At 41.8% G+C, this 15901-nt stretch overlaps 1 protein-coding gene across 1 annotated transcript in view; it reads left to right on the top strand.

Annotated features, from left to right (window-relative positions):
- The first annotated feature begins 993 nt into the window (after positions 1-993).
- LOC120419489 (protein prickle-like) overlaps positions 994-15901 on the top strand; it is a 153965-nt gene continuing 139057 nt past the window's right edge. The window contains exon 1 of the mRNA XM_052711167.1: positions 994-1289. The gene's annotated coding sequence lies outside the window, so the exon portion shown is untranslated. The remainder of the gene's footprint in view (positions 1290-15901) is intronic.

Below are 15901 nucleotides of genomic sequence, written 5' to 3'. Positions count from 1 at the left end.
GAACAAAAAAAGGTTTTGCATGAAATGAAATTAGAAAAACAAGATCGTATTCGTTTGAAAAACTACATGGAATAAAATCACAAAAATGAGGTTATTGGAGAGATTTGAGAGATGGGAAATTTAAAATTGAAAAAAATGTTCTATCTGAAAGGCGCCTAATTATTAAAAACAAAAATATTATTTCTCGTTTCGCATTAATAATTCTCCCATATTTCAATTTAAGATTGATTATGAAGTTATTTAAAATTTCTTGAAATAAGACAACATCTTCATATTGACCAGACCTCACAAAAATGCCGCTTGAACTCCACGATCTGACCGTCTCATTCGCCACATCGCTTCGCTCGGCTGTTGTCGTCGCGACGACTCTCGACGACTCGCCTCTCGCGCTCGCTCTTCGTCGTTGCAAACTTCGTGTTTTTTTTTCTTCCTTTTCCTGATCTGATCTCTGCCCAACTTCGGCGGCTGAGTCGCGCGCCTTGCGACTCCAGTTGAATTCGTTGGCGCGGTTCGGCAGGTTCACGACCGGAGTTCGTTCGTTCGAGGTTCGTCGCGTCCTCGAGTTGAAGTCACGATCGTCGTAGATCAATCGGAAGGATATTAACGCCTCATTGTGCGTTGCTTGTTGGGGCTTGTGCGTTCTGAGTCTGGGATTGTTTTTTGGAGTGGAAGAAGGGCGGGAATGGTGCTCCAGCAAACATCTTCGTCAAACATCGGTCACCAGCGAGAGCTACTGCCGCTGTAAGCGGCGAAGAACATCGTCAACAACTGGTTTTTTGAGTTGAAGGAAAAAAAAACAACATCACCAAAAGTACGTGACATTTTTTTGGTATTTCGTCTCAACATTTTTAATTGAAACTTCGGCTTTCGGGTGCGTTTCCGCCTTCGACCTTAAATCTAGATTAAATTTTCAAAACAACCTATCCCTCATGGGTTTCCTATGCAGATAGGACCTTTTGAAAATTTAATCTAGAAATGTTGTATTTGGAGAGTCTTTGTATCGAAGATCGAAACGGCTTCAAGATCGAGTGTGAGTGAGTTTTTTTTTCTTCTCGTGAGCACAATTCGTCAGCATCCTTTCAACGAGATGATTTAGCGGGCGCGCGCGCCTTTATTGAAGGAGCGCTCTGGCTCTGAGCTGAGCGTTGTGTTGTGTTGTGGATGGCTGATTGCCTGGCGGGCTACTGCAGTTTATGGAATACAGACGGTTAACGATGCAGGACGGTATGCAGTAGGGAATAAATGCGGAAGAAAATGGATTAAAATGCTTCTTCCCTAAACATTACAAGGTAATCACAATAGCTCAATTAAGATCAAAAAAATCATTATAGGAAAAGTGTACTTCGGTTTGGATAGGGTATAAATTTTAATTTCAAATTTTGTGTTTTTTTCACGTTAACAATTTTTGTTTTTATTTTTTATGATAATTTGATTTTTTAGCTTTGTTTTTGTTTGTTTTATTATCAAAAATATACTGCTTTTCTTTTATTACATTGTATATCTGTAAAAAACTCTAGTTTGAGTAGAAAATTATTTGATTTCTAGGTACAGTTCAGACTCGATTTCCCAAAGTCCTTGCCAAAATTTAATTTCGGGGAACGGGAACGAATGATATTTTCTCTGTCTCGTTTCAGGTTTTTCAGCTTAAATTTGTCTCCAAAAATGATCAAAAGTGATACGGGATTGTGTGACCCAATATGGCGGTGGGAATATTTATTTGGCAATGAAACAGGCCATAAACTATTAAAATTTGAATATTTTGGGGTCGCTAAATTCGATTTAATTTTTTTTCATGATTCCAATCCAATTCTAGCGTTTTTTTAAATAGGTCCTATAAACATATGAAAGACAATAGCTTTATGGACCTTTTTTTTAAAAAAAACTCTTGAATTGTTCTATAGAATGCTTTGAATAATCCAACCTTAGACAAACGAAACTTTGAACTATGCTGAATTTGTACATTTGAGGTATTTGACATTCAATAAAATGTGTTAATGTAAAGCAATAAAACACATTGCATTGTTCAAAAAGTCAAACTACAATCTTAACAGAAAACAAAATAGCTTTAAAAATATCTAATCGAAAACCGTTGAAAATTCAACTAGGCAATTAATTTATAAAACTTTAAACATAAAACATAAAATTAAAATTGTCATAAAAACATAACTCTTCACTGCTTAAAATAATTTGAGCATTTTTTTATAAATGTTGTTTAGGAATTGATTTTATTGGTGGTTTTAAGACATTTTGATCCTTAATTTATTATCTTTTGCCAATTTGGCTTCTCTTCGTTATTAATTTTAAGATTTTTTATGAGTCTATTAAAACATGTTATTAACATGTTTTCACTATTAAGTCTACAACAAATAACATTAAAATAGATTACTTTTTTGCCAAATTATTAGATTAAAGACTGTCTAGAGGCGAGGGTTAAAAGATCGTGAATTTTCCGCTTGAATTGAAAAAATACAAATTTTCGACTTTAGCAAAAAAAAAATCTCAAAATTTCACCCAAAAACTAACTTCATCCACCTATGTGGTTGGAGCCTTCCTCACTTATTACCAAAAATGGCTGATATGATGGAATTGTACAAAAATTTCATCTATTTTTAAGATCCGGAATAAAAAAGTACATAAATATCACTTAAGTGGCCATATCTCGAGACAGGGTTGCCAGATCTTTAATGTTTTAGACTCGTTGGAAATGTTTTTTGATAACCCAACCAACGATGGGTTGGATGGTGGATCCGGACATAGTTTACATGAGCATGAGCATGAGCATGAGCATGAGAGACCACCCATGGTTGTCCTTCTCCGTTGCTGAACAGGACCGTAATAACCTATCAGAACAACCGATCATACGCCCCAACGATCTGGTGATGTTTCTCTTATCAACAGCATGCATGAATGCGATGAAAAGATAAAACATCAAGATCATCAAAACTAGAACTGCTGCAGATAGGTCACAGTCGTTGGCCACCAACGGCGCCCGCCATGTCAGTTTGTAGATCTCGAGGGAATGGGACGGGAATGTTAGTTAGCACAGGCTGCTACCAAGGGTGGGTTCTATACGATATCCACACCCCCGCGTGTGCCGGAAAACCACTTCTACTTGGGATTTTGTTAGTAGGGAAGGGTGATGGTCAGGATTCATCATAGAAGATGATGATGTGACCCAAATAATCGGTAAGTTTTGTTTAATGGGGTGATGTATTATTCCCAAGGCAAGCAATCGGATGCTGCTGTTGAGACTATTCCCGTTTATTTGTGATTTATTTACGATCAGATGGATTATCTTAGACAGCCGGCTGTGGAAAGATAAAACCACAAAGAATGTATTTAACATGTAAGATATTAAACTCCTCGTAAAGTGTTTTGTTCGAGTGGATCATAGACGATTTCAAGTTGTGAATAGTTATAAGAATAGCGACCGATTACTGATGAGCTACGAAGCTACAAGAAGGGCTTGGCAATCGCGTAGGTGAAATACTCGTTATCGTGCTCTCCGGGCTATAATGCTGAGAGTTTTTTCACGCGTTTTACGGGAAACGTCTTTTTGAATTTTAAATTTATACCTCGCAAGCGTATAGCGCACCTACAAAGCACATATTTTCAAATTGTAGAAATAATTCTAGGGAAAACGGCTATATCATTTATAAAACACGGCAACGAACGCGAATAACAAAACTGACCCGACGCGTGGCTCGGACTTAACTATCGGACTAAATTTGTTTATTCATGAACATTAATATAAAAATCGATTACACGACTACCGAAAAACGCTACCCGATCGTATTTATATCAGCAGTAAGCTTGCCCTGAAACCAAATATTTCATTAATAATTTTCATACTCTTTCATTCATTCATTCACTCAGCCAGTCACACAAAAAACTAATTAATTAGAATTACTGATTTAGATACTTAAAATGTTCAGTGGAGAATTTGCCTAACGTTACGTAGTTTTGATGTATTTAAATTATGTTTTAAACGAGAATCATGTTATTTATAACAAAGATAAGACCTACGTAGATTTACATGCTGCTGTTAAGAGCACTTATTTTTATTTATTTTTTATGTTTTATATTATTTGAAATGGTTAATCTTAGGCAGCCGGCTGCGGAATGATAGGTCCAAAATTTAATGCCTTTAGGTTATTTTGCCTTCCTCACTGAGGTAAGGCTATAATCCTGCTCTAAAATTGAACTTTTTATTAAAAGCTCGAAAACCCACCTTGATGTATACATATCGACTCAGAATCGAAAACTGAACAAATGTCTGTGTGTATGTGTGTGTGTATGTGTGTGTGTATGTGTGTGGGTATGTGTGTGTGTATGTGTGTGTGTATGTGACCAATAATGTCACGCAGTTTTCTCAGCACTGGCTGAACCGATTTCGACCAAACCAGTCGCATTCGACTTGGTTTAGGGTCCCATACGGTGCTATTGAATTGTTTGAAGTTTCGATAAGTAGTTCAAAAGTTATGTATACAAATGTGTTTTCGCATATTTTCGGAAGATGAATAAATGGCAGTAAACTGAACCAAACATCATCATGTTATACATCGTTATTTAGGTAATTGAAAGACCTTTCCAACGAGTCCACAACTTTGAAGATCTGGCAACCCTGTCTCGAGTTATAACCACTTAAGTGATATTTATGTACTTTTTTGTAGCCGGATCTCATTTAAATGTATGTAAACAATGTCCGGATCCATCATCCGACACATCGTTGGTTAGATAATTGAAAGACCTTTCCCACGAATCTACAACATTGATAACACTACTCGACAAAACAAAACTTGTGTCAACGGATTCACGATATCTCATCCGTTCCTGAGAGAAAAGGCATCCCCGAATCCGATGCAATCGACAGAATTTGATTTTATGTCCACGCGGACTGATGAAAAGTTGGTACATTTTTTAACATAAAAAATCGAACAATTTAAAAAAAACCATGCGTCTCCTCCCAATTATATGAGCCATCTACAAGAATATGGAAGCGCCTGGTGCATAGCCATTTCCTTTAAGCACAACGGAAACAACCAATACAAATGTATAAAAAAGTTGTCAAGTTCTCGGGGGGTCCACAGCTAGCATTTTTTGTACGATTATAAAAAATAAATATTAAAAGTTTAAAATTAATTTATTTAAAAAACATATTTTTTGATTTATTTGTTTACTAAAATTTTATGTATCTCAAAGATCTATGGGTACTTCGGGATGTCCATGGTCATCCAAGGACTGCCTGGAGTTAATATCTACGAGTCTACCGCCGTAACAAGCAAGAGGTCGTCGGTTTTTGACCCCGGATCATGTGCGTATAGCATCAGTGCATATGGTAGACTACTGTATGAATGTGTTGGGATGTCCATGGTCATCCAAGGACTCCCTGGAGTTAAGATCTACGAGTCTACCGCCGTAACAAGCAAGAGGTCGTCGGATTTTGACCCCGAATCTTGTGTGTTTAGCATCAGTGAATATGGTAGACTACTATATGAATGTGTTGGGATGTTCATGGGCATCCGAGGACTCCCTGGAGTTAAGATCTACGAGTCTACCGCCGTAACAAGCAAGAGGTCGTCGGATTTTGACCCCGGATCATGTGCGTATAGCATCAGTGCATATGGTAGACTACTGTATGAATGTGTTGGGATGTTCATGGTCATCCAAGGACTCCCTGGAGTTAAGATCTACGAGTCTACCGCCGTAACAAGCAAGAGGTCGTTGGATTTTGACCTCGGATCATGTGCGTATAGCATCAGTGCATATAGTAGACTACTATATGAATGTGTTGGGATGTTCATGGTCATCCAAGGACTCCCTGGAGTTAAGATCTACGAGTCTACCGCCGTAACAAGCAAGAGGTCGTCGGATTTTGACCCCAGATCATGTGCGTATAGCTTCAGTGGATATGGTAGACTACTATATGAATGTAATGGGATGTCCATGGTCATCCGAGGACTCCCTGGAGTTAAGATCTACGAGTCTACCGCTGTAACAAGCAAGAGGTTGTCGGATTTTGACCCCGAATCATGTGCGTATAGCATTAGTGCATATGGTAGACTACTATATGAATGTGTTGGGATGTTCATGGGCATCCGAGGACTCCCTGGAGTTAAGATCTACGAGTCTACCGCCGTAACAAGCAAGAGGTCGTTGGAATTTGACCACGGATCATGTGCGTATAGCATCAGTGCATATGGTAGACTACTGTATGAATGTGTTGGGATGTTCATGGTCATCCAAGGACTCCCTGGAGTTAAGATCTACGAGTCTACCGCCGTAACAAGCAAGAGGTCGTCGGATTTTGACCCCAGATCATGTGCGTATAGCATCAGTGCATATGGTAGACTACTGTATGAATGTGTTGGGATGTTCATGGTCATCCAAGGACTCCCTGGAGTTAAGATCTACGAGTCTACCGCCGTAACAAGCAAGAGGTCGTTGGATTTTGACCACGGATCATGTGCGTATAGCATCAGTGCATATGGTAGACTACTGTATGAATGTGTTGGGATGTTCATGGTCATCCAAGGACTCCCTGGAGTTAAGATCTACGAGTCTACCGCCGTAACAAGCAAGAGGTCGTCGGATTTTGACCCCGAATCATGTGCGTATAGCATCAGTGCATATGGTAGACTACTATATGAATGTGTTGGGATGTTCATGGTCATCCAAGGACTCCCTGGAGTTAAGATCTACGAGTCTACCGCCGTAACAAGCAAGAGGTCGTTGGATTTTGACCACGGATCATGTGCGTATAGCATCAGTGCATATGGTAGACTACTATATGAATGTGTTGGGATGTTCATGGTCATCCAAGGACTCCCTGGAGTTAAGATCTACGAGTCTACCGCCGTAACAAGCAAGAGGTCGTCGGATTTTGACCCCAGATCATGTGCGTATAGCATCAGTGCATATGGTAGACTACTATATGAATGTGTTGGGATGTCCATGGTCATCCAAGGACTCCCTGGAGTTAAGATCTACGAGTCTACCGCCGTAACAAGCAAGAGGTCGTCGGATTTTGACCCCGAATCTTGTGTGTTTAGCATCAGTGCATATGGTAGACTACTATATGAATGTGTTGGGATGTCCATGGTCATCCAAGGACTCCCTGGAGTTAAGTTCTACGAGTCTACCGCCGTAACAAGCAAGAGGTCGTCGGATTTTGACCCCGGATCATGTGCGTATAGCATCAGTGCATATGGTAGACTACTATATGAATGTGTTGGGATGTCCATGGTCATCCAAGGACTCCCTGGAGTTAAGATCTACGAGTCTACCGCCGTAACAAGCAAGAGGTCGTCGGATTTTGACCCCGAATCTTGTGTGTTTAGCATCAGTGCATATGGTAGACTACTATATGAATGTGTTGGGATGTTCATGGTCATCCAAGGACTCCCTGGAGTTAAGATCTACGAGTCTACCGCCGTAACAAGCAAGAGGTCGTCGGATTTTGACCCCGAATCATGTGCGTATAGCATCAGTGCATATGGTAGACTACTATATGAATGTGTTGGGATGTTCATGGTCATCCGAGGACTCCCTGGAGTTAAGATCTACGAGTCTACCGCCGTAACAAGCAAGAGGTCGTCGGATTTTGACCCCGGATCATGTGCGTATAGCATCAGTGCATATGGTAGACTACTATATGAATGTGTTGGGATGTTCATGGTCATCCAAGGACTCCCTGGAGTTAAGATCTACGAGTCTACCGCCGTAACAAGCAAGAGGTCGTCGGATTTTGACCCCGAATCATGTGCGTATAGCATCAGTGCATATGGTAGACTACTGTATGAATGTGTTGGGATGTTCATGGTCATCCGAGGACTCCCTGGAGTTAAGATCTACGAGTCTACCGCCGTAACAAGCAAGAGGTCGTCGGATTTTGACCCCGGATCATGTGCGTATAGCATCAGTGCATATGGTAGACTACTATATGAATGTGTTGGGATGTTCATGGTCATCCAAGGACTCCCTGGAGTTAAGATCTACGAGTCTACCGCCGTAACAAGCAAGAGGTCGTCGGATTTTGACCCCGAATCTTGTGTGTATAGCATCAGTGCATATGGTAGACTACTATATGAATGTGTTGGGATGTCCATGGTCATCCAAGGAGTCCCTGGAGTCTACGAGTCTACCGCCGTAACAAACAATAGGTCGCCGTTTGGCTTAAGTGGTAAGCAAGGATTTTTGTTCATCGTTCACAATTGAATATTTCGATTACTTAACATCGATTGATTGATTGATCTCGTCAAGCCTTTCGTTTGTATTCAATACCACTATTTTTTACACATTTACTCCAGACATAATCCGCCATCATATTTGCATCGTAATGCCCTTGATATTTTTTTTCAAAATCTTTCATGTCTTGATGAAAGCGTTCTCCTTGCTCTTCTGAATATTTACCCATATTGTCCTTGCTTGTTACGGCGGTAGACTCGTAGATCTTAACTCCAGGGAGTCCTTGGATGACCATGAACATCCCAACACATTCATATAGTAGTCTACCATATGCACTGATGCTATACGCACATGATCCGGGGTCAAAATGCGACGACCTCTTGCTTGTTACGGCGGTAGACTCGTAGATCTTAACTCCAGGGAGTCCTCGGATGACCATGAACATCCCAACACATTCATACAGTAGTCTACCATATGCACTGATGCTATACACACAATATTCGGGGTCAAAATCCGACAACCTCTTGCTTGTTACGGCGGTAGACTCGTAGATCTTAACTCCAGGGAGTCCTCGGATGACCATGGACATCCCATTACATTCATATAGTAGTCTACCATATCCACTGAAGCTATACGCACAAGATTCGGGGTCAAAATCCGACGACCTCTTGCTTGTTACGGCGGTAGACTCGTAGATCTTAACTCCAGGGAGTCCTTGGATGACCATGAACATCCCAACACATTCATACAGTAGTCTACCATATGCACTGATGCTATACGCACATGATCCGTGGTCAAAATCCAACGACCTCTTGCTTGTTACGGCGGTAGACTCGTAGATCTTAACTCCAGGGAGTCCTCGGATGCCCATGAACATCCCAACACATTCATATAGTAGTCTACCATATGCACTGATGCTAAACACACAAGATTCGGGATCAAAATCCGACGACCTCTTGCTTGTTACGGCGGTAGACTCGTAGATCTTAACTCCAGGGAGTCCTTGGATGACCATGGACATCCCAACACATTCATATAGTAGTCTACCATATGCACTGATGCTATACGCACATGATCCGGGGTCAAAATCCGACGACCTCTTGCTTGTTACGGCGGTAGACTCGTAGATCTTAACTCCAGGGAGTCCTCGGATGCCCATGAACATCCCAACACATTCATATAGTAGTCTACCATATTCACTGATGCTAAACACACAAGATCCGGGGTCAAAATCCGACGACCTCTTGCTTGTTACGGCGGTAGACTCGTAGATCTTAACTCCAGGGAGTCCTTGGATGACCATGAACATCCCAACACATTCATATAGTAGTCTACCATATGCACTGATGCTAAACACACAAGATTCGGGGTCAAAATCCGACGACCTCTTGCTTGTTACGGCGGTAGACTCGTAGATCTTAACTCCAGGGAGTCCTTGGATGACCATGGACATCCCAACACATTCATATAGTAGTCTACCATATGCACTGATGCTATACGCACATGATCCGGGGTCAACTCGTAGATCTTAACTCCAGGGAGTCCTCGGATGCCCATGAACATCCCAACACATTCATATAGTAGTCTACCATATGCACTGATGCTAAACACACAAGATTCGGGGTCAAAATCCGACGACCTCTTGCTTGTTACGGCGGTAGACTCGTAGATCTTAACTCCAGGGAGTCCTTGGATGACCATGGACATCCCAACACATTCATATAGTAGTCTACCATATGCACTGATGCTATACGCACATGATCCGGGGTCAAAATCCGACGACCTCTTGCTTGTTACGGCGGTAGACTCGTAGATCTTAACTCCAGGGAGTCCTCGGATGCCCATGAACATCCCAACACATTCATATAGTAGTCTACCATATTCACTGATGCTAAACACACAAGATTCGGGGTCAAAATCCGACGACCTCTTGCTTGTTACGGCGGTAGACTCGTAGATCTTAACTCCAGGGAGTCCTTGGATGACCATGAACATCCCAACACATTCATATAGTAGTCTACCATATGCACTGATGCTATACGCACATGATCTGGGGTCAAAATCCGACGACCTCTTGCTTGTTACGGCGGTAGACTCGTAGATCTTAACTCCAGGGAGTCCTTGGATGACCATGAACATCCCAACACATTCATACAGTAGTCTACCATATGCACTGATGCTATACGCACATGATCCGTGGTCAAAATCCAACGACCTCTTGCTTGTTACGGCGGTAGACTCGTAGATCTTAACTCCAGGGAGTCCTCGGATGCCCATGAACATCCCAACACATTCATATAGTAGTCTACCATATGCACTGATGCTAAACACACAAGATTCGGGGTCAAAATCCGACGACCTCTTGCTTGTTACGGCGGTAGACTCGTAGATCTTAACTCCAGGGAGTCCTTGGATGACCATGGACATCCCAACACATTCATATAGTAGTCTACCATATTCACTGATGCTATACGCACATGATCCGGGGTCAAAATCCGACGACCTCTTGCTTGTTACGGCGGTAGACTCGTAGATCTTAACTCCAGGGAGTCCTTGGATGACCATGGACATCCCAACACATTCATATAGTAGTCTACCATATGCACTGATGCTATACGCACATGATCTGGGGTCAAAATCCGACGACCTCTTGCTTGTTACGGCGGTAGACTCGTAGATCTTAACTCCAGGGAGTCCTCGGATGCCCATGAACATCCCAACACATTCATATAGTAGTCTACCATATTCACTGATGCTAAACACACAAGATTCGGGGTCAAAATCCGACGACCTCTTGCTTGTTACGGCGGTAGACTCGTAGATCTTAACTCCAGGGAGTCCTTGGATGACCATGGACATCCCAACACATTCATACAGTAGTCTACCATATGCACTGATGCTATACGCACATGATCCGGGGTCAAAATCCGACGACCTCTTGCTTGTTACGGCGGTAGACTCGTAGATCTTAACTCCAGGGAGTCCTCGGATGCCCATGAACATCCCAACACATTCATATAGTAGTCTACCATATTCACTGATGCTAAACACACAAGATTCGGGGTCAAAATCCGACGACCTCTTGCTTGTTACGGCGGTAGACTCGTAGATCTTAACTCCAGGGAGTCCTTGGATGACCATGGACATCCCAACACATTCATACAGTAGTCTACCATATGCACTGATGCTATACGCACATGATCCGGGGTCAAAAACCGACGACCTCTTGCTTGTTACGGCGGTAGACTCGTAGATATTAACTCCAGGCAGTCCTTGGATGACCATGGACATCCCGAAGTACCCATAGATCTTTGAGATACATAAAATTTTAGTAAACAAATAAATCAAAAAATATGTTTTTTAAATAAATTAATTTTAAACTTTTAATATTTATTTTTTATAATCGTACAAAAAATGCTAGCTGTGGACCCCCCGAGAACTTGACAACTTTTTTATACATTTGTATTGGTTGTTTCCGTTGTGCTTAAAGGAAATGGCTATGCACCAGGCGCTTCCATATTCTTGTAGATGGCTCATATAATTGGGAGGAGACGCATGGTTTTTTTTAAATTGTTCGATTTTTTATGTTAAAAAATGTACCAACTTTTCATCAGTCCGCGTGGACATAAAATCAAATTCTGTCGATTGCATCGGATTCGGGGATGCCTTTTCTCTCAGGAACGGATGAGATATCGTGAATCCGTTGACACAAGTTTTGTTTTGTCGAGTAGTGTAATCTGGCGACCGTGTCTCGAGTTATAACCACTTAAGTGATATTTATGTACTTTTTTTGTAGCCGGATCTCATTTAAATGTATGTAAACAATGTCCGGATCCATCATCCGACCCATCGTTGGTTAGGTAATTGAAAAACCTTTACAACGAATCTACAACATTGAAGATCTGGCAACCCTGTCTCGAGTTATAACCACTTAAGTGATATTTATGTACTTTTTTGAAGCCGGATCTCACTTAAATGTATGTAAACGATGTCCGGATCCATCATCCGACCCATCGTTGGTTAGGTAATTGAAAGACCTTTCCAACGAATCTACAACATTGAAGATCTGGCAACCCTGTCTCGAGTTATAACCACTTAAGTGATATTTATGTACTTTTTTGTAGCCGGATCTCATTTAAATGTATGTAAACAATGTCCGGATCCATCATCCGACACATCGTTGGTTAGGTAATTGAAAGACCTTTCCAACGAATCTACAACATTGATAATCTGGCAACCCTGTCTCGAGTTATAACCACTTAAGTGATATTTATGTACTTTTTTTGTAGCCGTATCTCATTTAAATGTATGTAAACAATGTCCGGATCCATCATCCGATCCATCGTTGATTTGGTAATTGAAAGACCTTTCCAACGAATCTACAACATTGAAGATCTGGCAACCCTGTCTCGAGTTCTGACCACTTAAGTGATATTTGTATACTTTTTTGAAGCCGGATCTCACTTAAATGTATGTAAACAATGTCCGGATCCATCATCCGACCCATCGTTGGTTAGGTAATTGAAAAACCTTTACAACGAATCTACAACATTGAAGATCTGGCAACCCTGTCTCGAGTTATAACCACTTAAGTGATATTTATGTACTTTTTTGAAGCCGGATCTCACTTAAATGTATGTAAACGATGTCCGGATCCATCATCCGACCCATCGTTGGTTAGGTAATTGAAAGACCTTTCCAACGAATCTACAACATTGAAGATCTGGCAACCCTGTCTCGAGTTATAACCACTTAAGTGATATTTATGTACTTTTTTTGTAGCCGTATCTCATTTAAATGTATGTAAACAATGTCCGGATCCATCATCCGATCCATCGTTGGTTTGGTAATTGAAAGACCTTTCCAACGAATCTACAACATTGAAGATCTGGCAACCCTGTCTCGAGTTCTGACCACTTAAGTGATATTTGTATACTTTTTTGAAGCCGGATCTCACTTAAATGTATGTAAACAATGTCCGGATCCATCATCCGACCCATCGTTGGTTAGGTAATTGAAAGACCTTTCCAACGAATCTACAACATTGATAATCTGGCAACCCTGTCTCGAGTTCTGACCACTTAAGTGATATTTATGTACTTTTTTTTGTAGCCGGATCTCATTTAAATGTATGTAAACAATGTCCGGATCCACCATCCGACTCATCGTTGGTTAGGTAATTGAAAGACCTTTCCAACGAATCTACAACATTGAAGATCTGGCAACCCTGTCTCGAGTTATAACCACTTAAGTGATATTTATGTACTTTTTTGTAGCCGGATCTCATTTAAATGTATGTAAACAATGTCCGGATCCATCATCCGACCCATCGTTGATTAGGTAATCGAAAGACCTTTCCAAAGAGTCCACAACATTGAAGATCTGGCAACCCTGTCTCGATTTCTTTTTTTGTAGCTGGATTTCATTTAAATGTATGTAAACATTGTCCGGACCCATCATCCGACCCATCGTTGGTTAGGTAATTGAAAGACCTTTCCAACGAGTCCAAAACATTAAAGATCTGGCAACCCTGTCTCGAGTTCTGACCACTTATAATGCCACTTATGAGCCCTTGAGTGATATGTGTGTTTTTTGGATCAAATTTGTGTCCAAACCCATCATATTACATATCACCCATTGTTGGAAAAGAGTGAGGAAGGCACCAACCACATAGGTGGATTAAGTTAGTTTTTATTATTTTCCTGTTTTTCCACATAATTTATATTTTTTATTTCGGAAAAGAAAGTATCGATCACAAAATTCGAAAGTATCGATCACAAAATAGCAAAAACCCGAAACAAATTGAAATCAATGCTACTTATTGGAAAAATATTTCACACCGTACAGAAAACCGCGCGCGATTTAATGTGAATAACTACAAACTTTAGCCTTCTTTAATACAAAAATTTATGTTCTAAAAAGTCTGCAGAAGGTTTGTATTTGCTCCATATGGCAACACTTCTGTGGAGCGTTTACGATCCACATGATCCACAAATGTCAACCTTCTCCCGTTCATCCCAATCTCACTCACACACTCGTAATGCAATCAACATGAAACGAACTCACCAAATCCAGATTCAGTTGATTCTGGTGAGATGCTGGCCTTCTCGTTGGCCTCGGCATCGGGCAATAAGCAAGACAGCGAATCCAGTCCTCCGGCCGTCCAATGACAACAAAAACAAAAACCTCCACTGCACAACTCCCAGCCCAAACATTCACTTGAAAGCTCTGATCCACGAGGACCTACGCACACGCACACATGTCATCTCTTAGCCAAACCTTTGAGCACGGGTCAAACACACAGAAGCGACATTAGAGCAACCTTACCAGCGTGAGTATTAGGCAGGTTTTAAGGTTTTGTAACGCGTGATAGTAACTTTGCTCCCACACCGGTCGTTGCCAAATGCGTTGCTAAACTAAAACGTAACGCCTCGGTTGGGAGCGAGTTACCATATTTGGCAACACGCTAGCAACGCAACTAAAACTTTGAACTGTCAAAGTTCAAAACAAACTAGATAGAGTTTGGCTTGATTTTTTTCGGGTTTTGTCGGTGATTGCGGATTGAAGTGTTCCGGCGGAAAAATATTACTTGGTTCGACGGAATATGCAGTTTGAATTGTCCGCGCGTGACTTCGGTGGCCCCAGCTCCTGGAACCAACAGGATGAGGTGGAATAAGCAGCTATTTTGAACCGGCCGCAGCGGATTCAACTTCACACCTGGCAGGGCACTTCCGTGTTTTCAAATCACGCAGCGAGTTGAACACAATAACGGCCACGCATCGCAGAATGAAGGACCGCAGAGGTGGGGTACGTACGCCGACGAAAACATCTGGAGGTACGGCGGTCGGGACCGGTACTGGCCGCAACGTTAGAGTTTGCTCCGACCGGAGCAGATTTGTGACGAATGCCATCTTGGACGTGAAACGCGAGTTTGCTTCCAGATTCCAGATCGTTCCAGATTTCTATGACCCAGAAATGTTTTTGGCTGCCAAAATTCGGAATCTTGACCGATTTTGGATGTCTTGGCCGCAAATGAAAGGTTAGAACGTCTACTTTGCGATTCCGACTGGCAGAACCGTTTTTGGGCACTGTGGCCACCGGGACTGTTTGGGATCGTTCCGGCCAACTGTGGCCAATCCGGAACCGGTTCCAGGGTACCACCAAAACGGTTCCAATAATGGTATCGCTAGAAACCCATCATGTTGCATATCAAACTTCATGAAATTGAAAATTATGACCATCCAAGGTCATGCCGATATCCTCTGACCCAACCTGGTTACACCGGAAGCGGTTACCAGTGGCCAGTGGGTGACACTTCCGGAGTATGCAAAGAACCCTACCATGCGACGTATCAAACTTCATGCAATTGAAAATTATTACCATCTAATGTCATGCCGCTATCCTCTGACCCAACCTGTTCACGCCGGAACCGGTTACCGGTGGCCACGGGGGGACACTTCCGGAGTATGCAGGGAAGCATATCATGCGACATATCAAACTTCATGAAATTGAAAATTACGATCATCTGAGGTCATGCCGATATCTTATGACCCAACCTGGTCACGCCGGAATCGGTTACCGGTGGCCACTGGGGGACACTTCCTGAGTATGCAGGGAAGCAAATCATGCGACATTTCAAACTTCATGAAATAGCAAATAATGACCATCTAAGGTCATGCCGCTATCCTGTGACCCAGCCTGGTTACGCTGGAAC

This window comes from Culex pipiens, chromosome 3 (genome assembly GCF_016801865.2).
Source record: "Culex pipiens pallens isolate TS chromosome 3, TS_CPP_V2, whole genome shotgun sequence".
NCBI lineage: Eukaryota > Metazoa > Arthropoda > Insecta > Diptera > Culicidae > Culex > Culex pipiens.
This window is presented reverse-complemented; position numbering and strand designations above follow the sequence as displayed.